The sequence below is a fragment of the Peromyscus maniculatus genome, chromosome 1 (genome assembly GCF_049852395.1).
Source record: "Peromyscus maniculatus bairdii isolate BWxNUB_F1_BW_parent chromosome 1, HU_Pman_BW_mat_3.1, whole genome shotgun sequence".
Taxonomy (NCBI): Eukaryota; Metazoa; Chordata; class Mammalia; order Rodentia; family Cricetidae; genus Peromyscus; species Peromyscus maniculatus.
In genome coordinates this window covers 68,842,832-68,855,477 of record NC_134852.1, presented here as the reverse complement: position 1 = coordinate 68,855,477, position 12,646 = coordinate 68,842,832, and positions in this window count along the sequence as shown.

Sequence of the window (12,646 nt, the reverse complement as noted above, 5' to 3'; positions counted from 1 at the left end):
TCTCTTTCAGTTTTTTGTCTTCTTGACTTGTCAGCAATCTCTTCTTTGTGTCTCTTTGGGAGCATTTGGCCCCTGGGGGTGGCCCATTTGAGCAGTTTTCTCCTAGTAGTCTCAGGTTGCTTTCCCTGGGAGGGACAAAAGGTAGCCTTTGTGAAAAGTACACATCAGAGGAGAGCTATCCCATGATGACCCCAGCATGGACACTGCAGACCTTTGAAGACATATGCAAGGCCCTCTGTAAAACACATGCCTTTCACATGTCCATGAGGCCCTTCTCACTTGGCAGAGATGGCAAAGTAGAAACTCCTTCTTGTACCCTGGGTACAAAGAACCATTTCAACACCCTCACAACAATGTTTTCAACTCCACCCCCTTCAGCTGCATAGCTTTGCAATCTAAAAAGCAAGAAAGAATTCCTGCTTACAGAATTCCTGCTTACTCTGTATTAGTACTTTGGAAACTTTGTCTAGGTTACAGGTATATTTGACAAATTCTATTTTCTTTACTTAAAACTAAGATAAAGTCCTTTACAACTTAATGCTACATTACAGAAAAGTGTGTCTATCCAGTTTTGCTTTTCGTTGGTCAAGAATCTATCACGTTACTGAAGACTGGAATGCTCTGTTGAATCTATTGTAGGAGAATCACTTCCCCCTAAGTCCCTAGGGAACACTTATTCTTTCTCCTCTTTCCCTATTTGCTATTTTTGGTGACATCATTGCTCAGGGCTGTGGATCACCCATTCATTGTCAGATTTCCATCATTCTTAGCACCATACTGGATGGCATTCCTCCCCAACAGGTTTATGAAGCTTGTGTGTCACACAACTTACTGAATCTTAGAGTTTTCATTGATACTATACAAGGTAAAATGCTTTCATGGACTGATGGTGCAATGGTATTCATGTCATAGATACTGATGATATGGTGATATTAGAGGCATTGATGGTGGTAGACACAGTACAGGTTGTAAAGGTGGTGGAGGTGATGGGAGTAGGTGTGGTGGTGGAGATGGTGGTGGAGTGTGAGACTGCAGGGCAGATGCAGGAAGTCTTGTAGGCATTGCCAGTGCTACCAGGAATGTACTGAAGATTAAGTCACTCTAAACATAGTTATGAACTGTAGTAGGCAGTATGTTCTATGGAGGAGGGTGAACAGACAACACAAATGGGAGAATCTTGCATCCCAACATCTAGATTTAAGATCTAAAAGAGTTCTTGCAAGCAAAAAATGGAGACCACTTACAGAGAGATATTGCAAAGGTTTATTTTAGGTTTTCAATTATGTGTCTGTGGGTGGAAGTGACAGTGCCCGTATGAGTGCAGCTATCCATGGAATCTGGAAGATCTTGTCAGATCTCCTGGAGCTACAGGTACAGGTGGTTGTGAGCTGTGGGTGCTGGAATCCAAACTAGGGTTCTGTGCAAGAGCAGGAAATACCTTCAACCACGGAGTGCCAAAGAGATAGAAAAAAGAACTCAAAGTATTCTGTTGAAATTTGCTTAGTCCTGAGCAGAACAGATTAAAAATAAATCCATTCCTAAATATAATGAAATGAAGTTTTAGAACTTCAAAAAACAAAGAGGAAACTGTAAAGGCCAATGAGAGTAATGGATAAAGTAGGTAGGTGGGCAGCTGGTGATCTTCTAAGGGCTGCAGCTGGAAGCAGATCAGAACTGGAGTTAATGGAGAAAATGAAGCAAGTTGCTGAGCACATCGCTGTTTTCAGGCACACAGGAATTCTGAAAGTGTCTATACTAAACACAGGTTCTCACTCGACTACAAAAACAATGAAAGCTTGAATCTCAGTAAAAGAAAAATTAACAAGAATGTAAAGAGTGAGCCACAGAAAACAATAATGAAGAAAGACCTCCATTAACATCCTGGCAAATCCAAGTTAGTATTATCAATATAAAAACCACAGCTTTTTTCTTAAAGGGAATAAAAAAGAGTTTTGGGTTTTTTTTTTTCTGGAGCCATTTTGAATGATTATAGCCCAGGAACACAGATTTAGGTTACCCCAAATTCTATGTTCCAAGGTGGAAGCAGTTTCATGAGGTTTTTATAGTTTTACAGAACAAAGAAAGACATAAATCAAGGTACATTTAAAATACATTGGTATATCAGGGCAGCAGGTACTATTCTGTAGGTGGAAGATGCTAGCTGATGACAACCTTAGCCTCTGGTTTGGTGAAAGGAAGCTAGTGTTTGCTAACTTGATAGATTCAAAAGGGTTTATTTACTTATTATCACAAGGTGTTAGTTCCAACACAGAGTGGGCCTGGGAATGTCTGTGCCAGAAGGCTGAAACTAACCCAAGATAAGATCATTAGCCTCTGAACATACAATATTCCCGCTCCACAGCACTGAGATTCCAATCAGTCCTCAGTCTCTGCAGACACAGACTCCTTCCAGGAGACTTTTGTTCATAATGAGATAGAGTTCTTTTCAGGAATTTTTATGCACAGCATTAATTTATAAATATTGGCATTAATGGAAGATCTAGGTAGGTTATAAGGGGTTAAAAGTAAAACACTAAGGAACAGTAAATGTAGAAGAAAATACATATATAATTCTGAAAGTCCTATGAGCTACAGGGTGAGAATGGACAGACCCATTAACTCTCAACAATGTTAAACATTTAAGAATAGCTTTTCAGAGAACATTAGAAGAACGTACAGCTTCCAACAAATTGGAGCCACATGAGAAGAAAGAAAACTTTTCAACAATATGTAAATCAGGAAATGTGAGGGAAAGGAAGTAAAGAAAATGCATGGACTATACATGTGAATGGGAGAACAGCAATCAGTGGAGGGAATGGCAGATTCCATGGATAGCTTGGGGGACTCTCCTTCAGTAACTCTTAACAGATCTTACAGAGGCAGCCTAGGAACCTCACAGGCAAAGATAGGAAACGGAAGTGGCCTGGGTGACTAAGCACAATCCATCCTTTCTTTGACCTCTTGCCCTTATTTCCTAGCTAGTACTTTGGATTCCTGTTGCTAGGCAACTTCAGAGTCTAGAATGTTGCTGGGCCTACAGTGAGCTCAGATGGATGAAATCATCAAGCAGGTGTGACCCAAGGATGAGTCACATATTTACATTTTTTAGAGACAGGAAGCAACAATATCTATTCATAGTCTGTTCCCTGATAATTGGTGTTTTGTGTGCTTCTCAGTGATTTTCATCATCCCTGAACTTTCAAAAATGAATGTGTGCCCTCCCAATTACACGCAGTGAGAAAGCAAATGTTAACAAGGTCTGTAGTGCTTGAAAGAAAAAGCAGACTCTTTCCTGTTCACATTTTAATGTAGATATCGATTTTTAAATTGGCCCTTAAAACACATTATTTTCACATCCCGGATGTGACACAGCTACTCTTGTGCTAGGAAACCATTTGAAAACTCTTCTGTCAGAGGGAGAGGATTGGCCTGATGAATAAACCTGCTTTCTGCTTGGGCCCATTTCACCCTGTCCATTTGTTTCCCTCTTTTGAAAAGAGTCAAAGAAGAAGCAGACTAAGTTCCTCCCCACTAGATGCTCTTTCTTAGGTATCAAAATACTCCTAGTGGCTTGGAGTAAGAAGAAAAGAAACCCACAGTCCTTTAGTAGCGTGGGCTGGCATTCCAGGGAGAGCCTTGGGTCCGATTTAAAGATACAGTCTGTACACACTCAGTAGGTTCTCAGAATGCTGGGCTAGCTGAGGGAGAAGCCTGGGGGGGGGTGGTATTTGGTGTTCCCAGCACTTAGGTAAGGCTTGTCTCCAGATGTCAGCTCTGCCTTTCACTTTCATTAATTGCACTATTGGCTTTGTCCACACTGTCACCAGATGACAGAGCTCAACACTGTCACTAGATGACAGAGCTCAAGCTTTTTTCTTTGTGTTACTAATAGGCTTTTTTTTTTGTCCTGAGCCTTAAATGCCTTTCTTCAAGTTTCTTATTTTTCTGTGTTAAGCACATTAATATATAGTGAATTATCTTCCATAATTCTATAATTCTAAACCACTCCCCAAATCCACAATTAAAGGTTTAAATTCCAGCTTAGTACTATTGGGAGATAATAGTACCTCTAAGATTTGGGCCCAGTGGGAGGTCTTCTGGTCACTGGGAGCAAGTACTGGCAGGAAATTGTGGGACCCCAGTACCTCCTTCTTCCCTCTCATTCATTTATAATCACAAGATAGAACATTTAGCGGGGTCAGAGGGGCTAACTGTGGTGTGCTATCTTGCTAGAGGCTCAAAAACAATGACCCAAACTGATGAAACTGAACAGAAGCAAGTCTTTCTGTTTACAAGCTGATCACCTAAGTTATTTCTCACAGTGACAGAAAGGAGGCTAGCACAGATAATACACCTTAACAAATGATTTTAAGACAGTGTCACTGTGTAGCTAGTCTAGCCCTGAATTTACAATCCTCCTGCACTAAACTCCAAATTCTGGGATAATGAGCCTGTGACATCATACCAGGATCTTATATAAGTTTTTAAAGTATTTTTGATCAAGGTAGTATGACAATTGTTTCTTTTTTATTATTATTGATTAAATTTACTATTTATTTTATAGCCCAACTGCAGTTTCACCTCCCTCCTCTCTTCCCATCCCCTGCCCTCACCTCCCCTTTACTCCCCACCCCAATCCACTCCTCCTCTGTCCCTGGTCAGAAAAGGGTGGGCTTCCCATGGGTGTCAACAAAGCATGGCATATCAAGTTGAGGTAGGACTAAGCTCCTCCCCTCATATTAAGGCTTGGTAAGACAACCCAGTATGAGGAATAGGTTCCCCAAAGCCTGCCAAAGCATCAGAGACAGGTCAAGCTACCACTGCTAGGAGTCCCACAGGTAGATTAAGCTATACAACTGTCACACATATGTAGAGGGCCTAGGTTGGTCCTATGTGGGCCTCTTAGCTGTTGGTGCAGTGTCTGTGAGATCCTATGAGCCCAGAGAAGTTGTCTATGTTATTTCCCTCATGATGACCTTGAACAGCACCCACACCCACACACAAACACACACACCCTGTGGCTAGTATAATCCTCCTTCTCTTCAACAGGATTCCTGTAGCTCAGACCAATGCTTGACTATGGATCTCTGTATCTGTTTCTATCAGTTACTGGATGAAGGCTCTCTGATGACAATTAGAGTAGTCACCAATCTGATTACAAGAGATGGCCAATTCAGGCTACCTAGCCACTATTGCTAGGAGTCTTAGCTGGGTTATCCTTGTGGATTCCTGGGAGTTTACCTGACACCAGGTTTCTACCTGACCCTGAAATGCGCCCCCATCAAGACATCTCTTTCATTATTCTTCCCCTCAATCCCGCCTCCAACCCTACCCTCATGTTCCCATCCCCACCCGCCCCCAGTTTACCAAGGAAATCTCTTCTGTTTCCCCTTCCCAGGGAGATCCACATGTTCATCACCCCTTGAGCCCTCCCTGTTACCTAGCTTCTCTGAGTCTATGATGTAGCGATTTACTTTACAGCTAATATCAATTTATGAGTGAATAAAAAACAGATTTGTCTTTCTGAATCTGGATTACCTCACTCAGGATGATTTTTTTTCTAGCTCCATCCATTTCTCTTCATATTTACTGATGTCATTGTTTTTTAACAACTGAGTAATAATACATTATGTAAATGTACCACATTTTCTGTATCTATTCTTCAGTTGAGGGATATCCAGGTTGTTTCCATGTTCTGGCTATTACAAAGAATGCTGGTATGAACATAGTTGAGCAAGTGTCTTTGGGTACATGCCCAAGATTGGTATAGGTGGGTCTTGAGGTAAATTGATTCCCAATTTTCTGAGTAACTGCCATATTGATTTCCAAAGCGACTGTACAAGTTTGCACTCCCAAACTCCCAACTCCCAGTGAGATTTGTCACCAGCATAAGTTGCTATTAGTGTTTTTCATCTTTTCCATTCTGACAGGTATAAGATGGAATCACAGAATTGTTTTGATTTGCATTTCCCTGATGACTAAGGATGTTGAACAATTATTTAAGTGTCTTTTAGCCATTTGAAATTCTTCTGTTGAGAATGCTCTCTTTAGATCTGTACCCATTTTTTAATTGGATTATTTGGTTTTTTATGTCTAGTTTCTTGAGTTCTTTATATATTTTGGTGAACAGCCCTCTATCAGAATTGGGATTGGTGGAGATCTTTTCCCATTGTGTACCTTTCCCATTCTGTAGGCTGCTGTTTTGCCATATTGACAGTGTCCTATGCCTTACAGAAGCTTTTCAGTCTCATGAGGTCCCATTTATTAATTTTCTCCTGTGCCAATGTGTTCAAACCTACTTCCAACTTTCTCTCCTATCAGGTTTAGAGTAACTGGTTTTGTGTTGAGGTCTTTGATCCACTTGGACTTCAGTTTTGTGCAGAGTGATAGATATTGATCTGGTACATGAGTTGGCTTTTTGGAGCTCATTACCTGTGGTGGGACACCTTGTAGAGCCTTGATACAGGGGAAGGGGCTTGGACCTGCCTTAACTGAATGTACCAAGCTCTACTGCCTCCCCATAGGAGGCTTTACCTTGTCAGAAGAGGAAATGGGGGAGTGGATTGGGGGGTGATCAAGGTTGATGGTTTGGGAGGAGGGAAGAGAGGTGGATCTGTAGTTGATATGCAAAATGAATAAAACATTTCTTCATAAAAAATGTTTGGCTTCTTTGTCAGAATTAAGTGTTCATAGGTGTGTGGAATTATGTCAAGGTCTTCAATTCTATTCCATTGATCAATGTGTCTGTTTTTATGCCAATAGCATATGCTTTTTATTACTATAGTACTGTAGTAGAGCTTGAAATCAGGGATAGTGATACCTCAGGAAGTTCCTTTATTATACAGGATTATTTTAGCTATCCTGGGTGGTGTTTTTTTCATATGAAGATTAATATTCTTCTTTCAAGGTATGTAAAGGATTGTATTGAGATTTTGATGGAGAGTGTGTTGAATCTGTAGATTGCTCTTGGTAAAATGGCCATTTTTACTATGTTAATCTTTCCTATCCATGAGCATGGGAGATCTTTCTATTTTCTGATACCTTCTCCAATTTCTTTCTTCAAAGTTCTTGTCATATAGACCTTTCACTTGCTTGGTTACAGTTACCCCAAGATATTTTATATTATTTGTGACTATTGTGAAGTGTGTTGTTTCCCTGATTTCTTTCTCAGCTCATTTATTGTTTGTATATAGGAGGGCTACCGATTTTGTTGCTGCTGCTGCTGCTGCTGCTGTTGTTGTTGTTAATCTTGTATCTAGTCACATCACTGAAGGTGTTGATCAACTGTAGGAGTTCCCTGGTGGAATTTTTGGTGTCACTTATATATACCATCATATAATCTGCAAATAGCAATACTTTGACTTCTTCCTTTCCAATCTATATTCCTTTGATCTTCTTTTGTTGTCTTATCATTCTAGATAGAACTTCGAATACCATGTTAAATAGGTATGAATAGAGTAGACAGTCTTATACCTGATTTTAGTAGAATTGCTTTGAGTATCTGTCCATTTAATTTGATATTAGCTGTCAGCTTGCTGTATATTGCTCTCACTGTGTTTAGGTATGTTCCTTGTATCCCTGATCTCTCCAAAATCTTTGTCATCAAGGGGTGTTGGATTTTGTTAAAGGATTTTTCAGCATCTAATGAGATTACCATGTGGGATTTTTTTTCTTTTAGTTTGTTTATATGGTGGATTACATTGACAGATTTTTGTATGTTGAACCATCCCTGTATATCTGGGATAAAGCCTACTTGATAATTGTGTATGATTTTTTTTAATGTGTTTTTGGATTTGGTTTGCCTGTAGTTTATTGAGTATTTTCACATCTATGTTTATGAGGGAAATTGGTCTGTAATTCTCTTTCACTGTTCAGTCTTTGTATGGTTTGGGTATCAGGATAACTGTAGCCTCATAAAAAGTATTTGGCAATGTTCCTTCTATTGTGTTGAGTGATTTGTGGAGTATCGGTATTAGCTTTTTTTGAAAGCCAGGTAGAATTCTTTGCTGAAACCATCTTGCCCTGGACACTTTTTAGTTTTTAATAACTTTTAATAATGCTTTTATAACTTCTAATATTACTTTTAATAACTACTTCTATTTCCCTAGGGTTATTATATCTATTTAAATTGATTATCTAGTCTTGGTTTAATTTTGGTATGCAGTGCCTATCAAGTTATTTGCCCATTTCTTTCAGATTTTCCAATTTTGTGGAGTACAGGTTTTGAAGTATGATCTAATGATTCTCTGGATTTCCTCAGTGTCTGTTGTTATGTACCCCTTTTCATTTCTGATTTTGTTAATTTGGATATTCTGTCTCTGCCTTTTGGTTAGTTTGGATAAGAATTTGTCTATCTTATTGATTTTCTCAAAGAACCAACTCTTAGTTTCATTGATTCTTTGTATTGTTCTTTTTTTTATTATTATTATTATTTTTTTTTTTTTGGTTTTTCGAGACAGGGTTTCTCTGTGTAGCTTTGCACCTTTCCTGGAACTCGCTTTGGAGACCAGGCTGGCCTCGAACTCACAGAGATCCGCCTGCCTCTGCCTCCCAAGTGTTGGGATTAAAGGCGTGATCCACCACCGCCCGGCGTATTGTTCTTTTTTTTTTTTTTTTTTATTTAAGCCTTCAATTTGATTATTTCCTGCAGTCTACTCCTCTTCTTGAGTGAGTTTGCTTCTTTTTGTTCTAGACCTTTCAGGTGTGCTGTTAAGTCACTAGTGAGAGATTTCTTCAAATTCTTTATGCAGGCACTTAGTGCTATTTTCTTTCTTCTTAGCACTGCTTCCATTGTTTCCCATAAGTTTGGGTATGATATGCTTTCGTTTTCATTGAATTCTAGGAAGTCTTTATTTCTTTCTTTATTCTTCCTTGACCCAATGGTAATTCAGTTGAGAGTTGTTTAGTTTCCATGGGTTTGTAGGCTTTCTGTAGTTTGTGTTGTTATTGAACTCCAACTTTATCCCATGGTGATCTGTTCTTCAGACTGGTGTGGGCTGTGCCTGTGCCTATGGAGCTTGCTGGAGGTACAGGAAAGGACTGGCCACAGGGAAAATGATAGGGTGGTGGGATTGGGTAGTGGAGTGGGTCTTGGGAGAACAGAATCCAATGGGTGGCAGTGATGGTGGTCCAGCTGGCAGGCAGGTCTCTCACCTGCTTGCTAGCTGGTGGGGACTGCTGGCAATCATTCTTTAAAAACATGTTTTTAAAATTGGGTCTCCCTATGTTTTCCAGGCTATCCCCAAGTTCCTAGACCCCAATTATCTTCCTACTTCTGCCTTCCAACATTACCACACTTGGCTCATTGACTACCAAAGCTCTTACCATGCATTTAGCATCATCAAAGTACAGCCCTTCTTCCTGGGAACTAGTGTGCATCACAGGACTATTCCAGCCCATATCTACCAAGCATGTTTCCAAAAAACCACTTAAAATGTGGTGTTCTGATCTCATTGACTCTTGATTTAAAATATTGTCCTTGGAGCTACCACTGTTCTTTTTTTTCTTAATCTTTCTTATTAAAAAGAGCCTGAAATCCTCAGACTTTTTGCTTTTGATTTCTTTTCTTGCTTCGTGGCATTTGCAGTAGGCATTTTGCTCACACATTGGCCAATTAGTTTCCCATTCTCTGTATTAATCTCCTAATTCCTTAAGGTAATCATGCTGTCAGCATGAACAACATCAACAAAAATCAAGGCGAGGCCGTCAGAAAGGGAGTGATCAGAAAGTGCCTCATTTCTCTTGCCTTCATTTCCCTGCAGAAAATAGTGTCAACATATGGAATCAGCTGGCAGAGCTAAGGCTGCATCTTCTGACTTGAGTCTATAGTCATGTTTCTGTCCCTTGTACATACTATTTGCCGATGCAGAATACACTGAAAAGACCCTTTTTAAAAGTCCCATTAGGACAACTTTAAAGAAAACTGAACAGCTCCATTGCTGGGAAGAAAAGCACATTCTTTTATATATAGGTCCCTGACTATATAGTCCCCAATTCTCATTTGAATGCCAAAAATAGAACAGGCTAAGTCAACATAAGCAAATGTCTTACTCTAGGTCCTGAGCAAGGCACCAAATCTTTGAAATTAAATAGCCAATGAGTGTGGTGAACAAAATCTCATCCTGTAGGATGGGACGTTTTCTTTATAAGAGTCCACAGAGGACAGACACCTTTCATTGCAGGTGACATGTTCTCTCCACAAATGTGTTTTTTAATTAAATTTTGCAATTAAATTTTTATGAAAATGTGATGTTTATTATTGAAATAATCACATGGTAAGATCTCTCTGTAAAGTCAATGAAACAATTCCTAATGATATTTTGCTATACTCATAGATCATTGCCTAGCCCAACTGTCATTAGAGAGGATCAACCAGCAACTGATGGAAACAGATGCAGAAACCCACAGCCAAACATTAGTCAGACCTCAGGAAATCCAGTGGAAGAGGAGGAGGAAGATTATGTAGGCCAGAGGGGCCCAGGACATCATGGGATAACTCACAGAGTCAACTGACTTGGCCTCATGGGAGAACATGGAGACTGAACTGCCAAACAGAGAACTTGCATGGGACTGATCTAGTCTATCTGCACATGTGTTGAAGTTGTGTGGCTTGGTCTTCTTGTGGGACTTCTGGCAAGAGGGAGTGGGGGCTGTCTCTGACTCTGTTACCTGCTCTTGGGATCCTTTCCTCCTGTGGGCTGTCTCAACCAGCCTTTATAGGAGATGAGGTGCCCAGTCATGCTAAAACTTGATAGCCAGTTGCTGGCTGATATACAAGGGAGGCCTGCACTTTTCTAAGGAGAAAGGAGAAGAGGATGGGGAGAACAAGGAGGAAAAAGGAGAAGGTTGTGAAGAGGGACTGGAAGGAGAAGAGGAAGGGAGGGGAAACTGTGATCAGGCTGGCAGATTAATTAACTGATTAGTTAAAAAAAACTCTTTGTAAATCAATGTTATCTGTTTAATTGTAAAGCCAATGTAAACAGAATTAAAGATGGGAATAACAATGAATACCATCATCTTTAACCTCTGAACTGGAATATGATTCAGTTATGTTCTTTTGTAACTTTTGAGGAAAAGGAGTATGTGCTTTACTCAGTTGAAACCATGGGATTTGGAGTTCCAGGCTCTTCTCCCCTACTTTAAGTCTGGGCACAGTGAAACCACCAAACTAGACCATTCTGTGAGTAGAAAAAGAGGTTTATTCAAACTGCCAAGTCTATCTCTAGGGAGCAGCGAACAGAGAGAATAGCCCAAAAAGTGGGGAGAACCTGCCAATTTTAAAGAGACAGATTGTGGTGGGAAGGATCCTGTGAGCTGGAACAGCCTGGGAGTTAGAGTAGTGGGAGTTGGGCATGTGACCCAGGATAGCCTGGGGAGTTAGATCTGCTATGGACATGTCTGAGTTAATAAAGAACTAGATGACTCACTGTGGAGGTAGTTGGCTAGAGGAGCCAATAAGGGAAGCTAGGGCTTTTCCTGATAAACCAAAATCTACTTTACAAGGTTTGTAAGGAATGCTGAGTGTAAGGTTTTATCTGTTAGCAATCCTTCTGTTTACCTAGTCAGAGTCCAACCTGAGCTGATTTACAATATTATCAGCAGTACTGAAGTTTTTTTTTCGGGGGCGGGGGGCACTTTGGACCCAATACCTACATTGTATTTGCTTAAGCATTCTCTACTTTAAAAAATTAGTGTGCATGTATCTTGCTCCCAAGTTTTTACTTTGTCAGTAAATGAGATAAGTATTTTGAGGTCATTAATCCCACCCACTTGTAATTAATTCACAGCAGAAGCAATGGGAAAGACACTGCCCCTTGTGGATGCATGTACAGATGCTCAGGAGAGTGTAGGCACCCTTGGCTGTGAGTAGAAAGACCCACCCCTTCCTCCTTGGTCTTCTGTAGAATCATTTTCTTACTGAATTCCCAGAAACAGAACACTGGACCATAGCATCCTTTGATAACATAGCCAGTGTTTCCAATCTTAATTGTTTTTATTTTGAGTTTATTTCAAATTTCTACTAGTTTGTTTTTTATATGACTTCTTCTGGTTAATAATGATAACCCACTCTTGAGTCTCTTGATTTGGCATTAATCTTAGTTTCATTTGGGAGGAATAGTTTATTTAGCTCACAATTCCTGATTATAATCCACTACTGTGGGGGGATTCAAGGTGGCAGGGACTTGGAACAACTGGTCACATCACATCCACCATCAAGAGCAAGAAGAAAGAATTAATGGATGTGTACTCTCATTCAGCATACTCATTTTTTAGACACTTCTGGATCAAAACCCAGAGAACTATGCCACTCACAGAGAACATGTCTTCCCACTAAATCAAAATAATCCCCACCCCGGGGGCATGAACCTAAATCAATGTGATCTAACAATCCCCTACTGAGTCTCTTGTCCTAAGTTATTCTATATTGTGTGAAGTTGACAATTATAATTAACCATCACAGTTATTTTCTGCAAGGGAATGCACAAATCAGGTAAGTTTTACAAAGTAGGATTTTCTGAAATTGAAGTACATTATAGTTGAGACATAGCATACATAAAATACAATATAGTTGAGACATAAATTAGAGTATAGTTGAGACATTTACACATGCTCTGAGTACAGTAAAGGATATCTTCAGTAAAGCAAA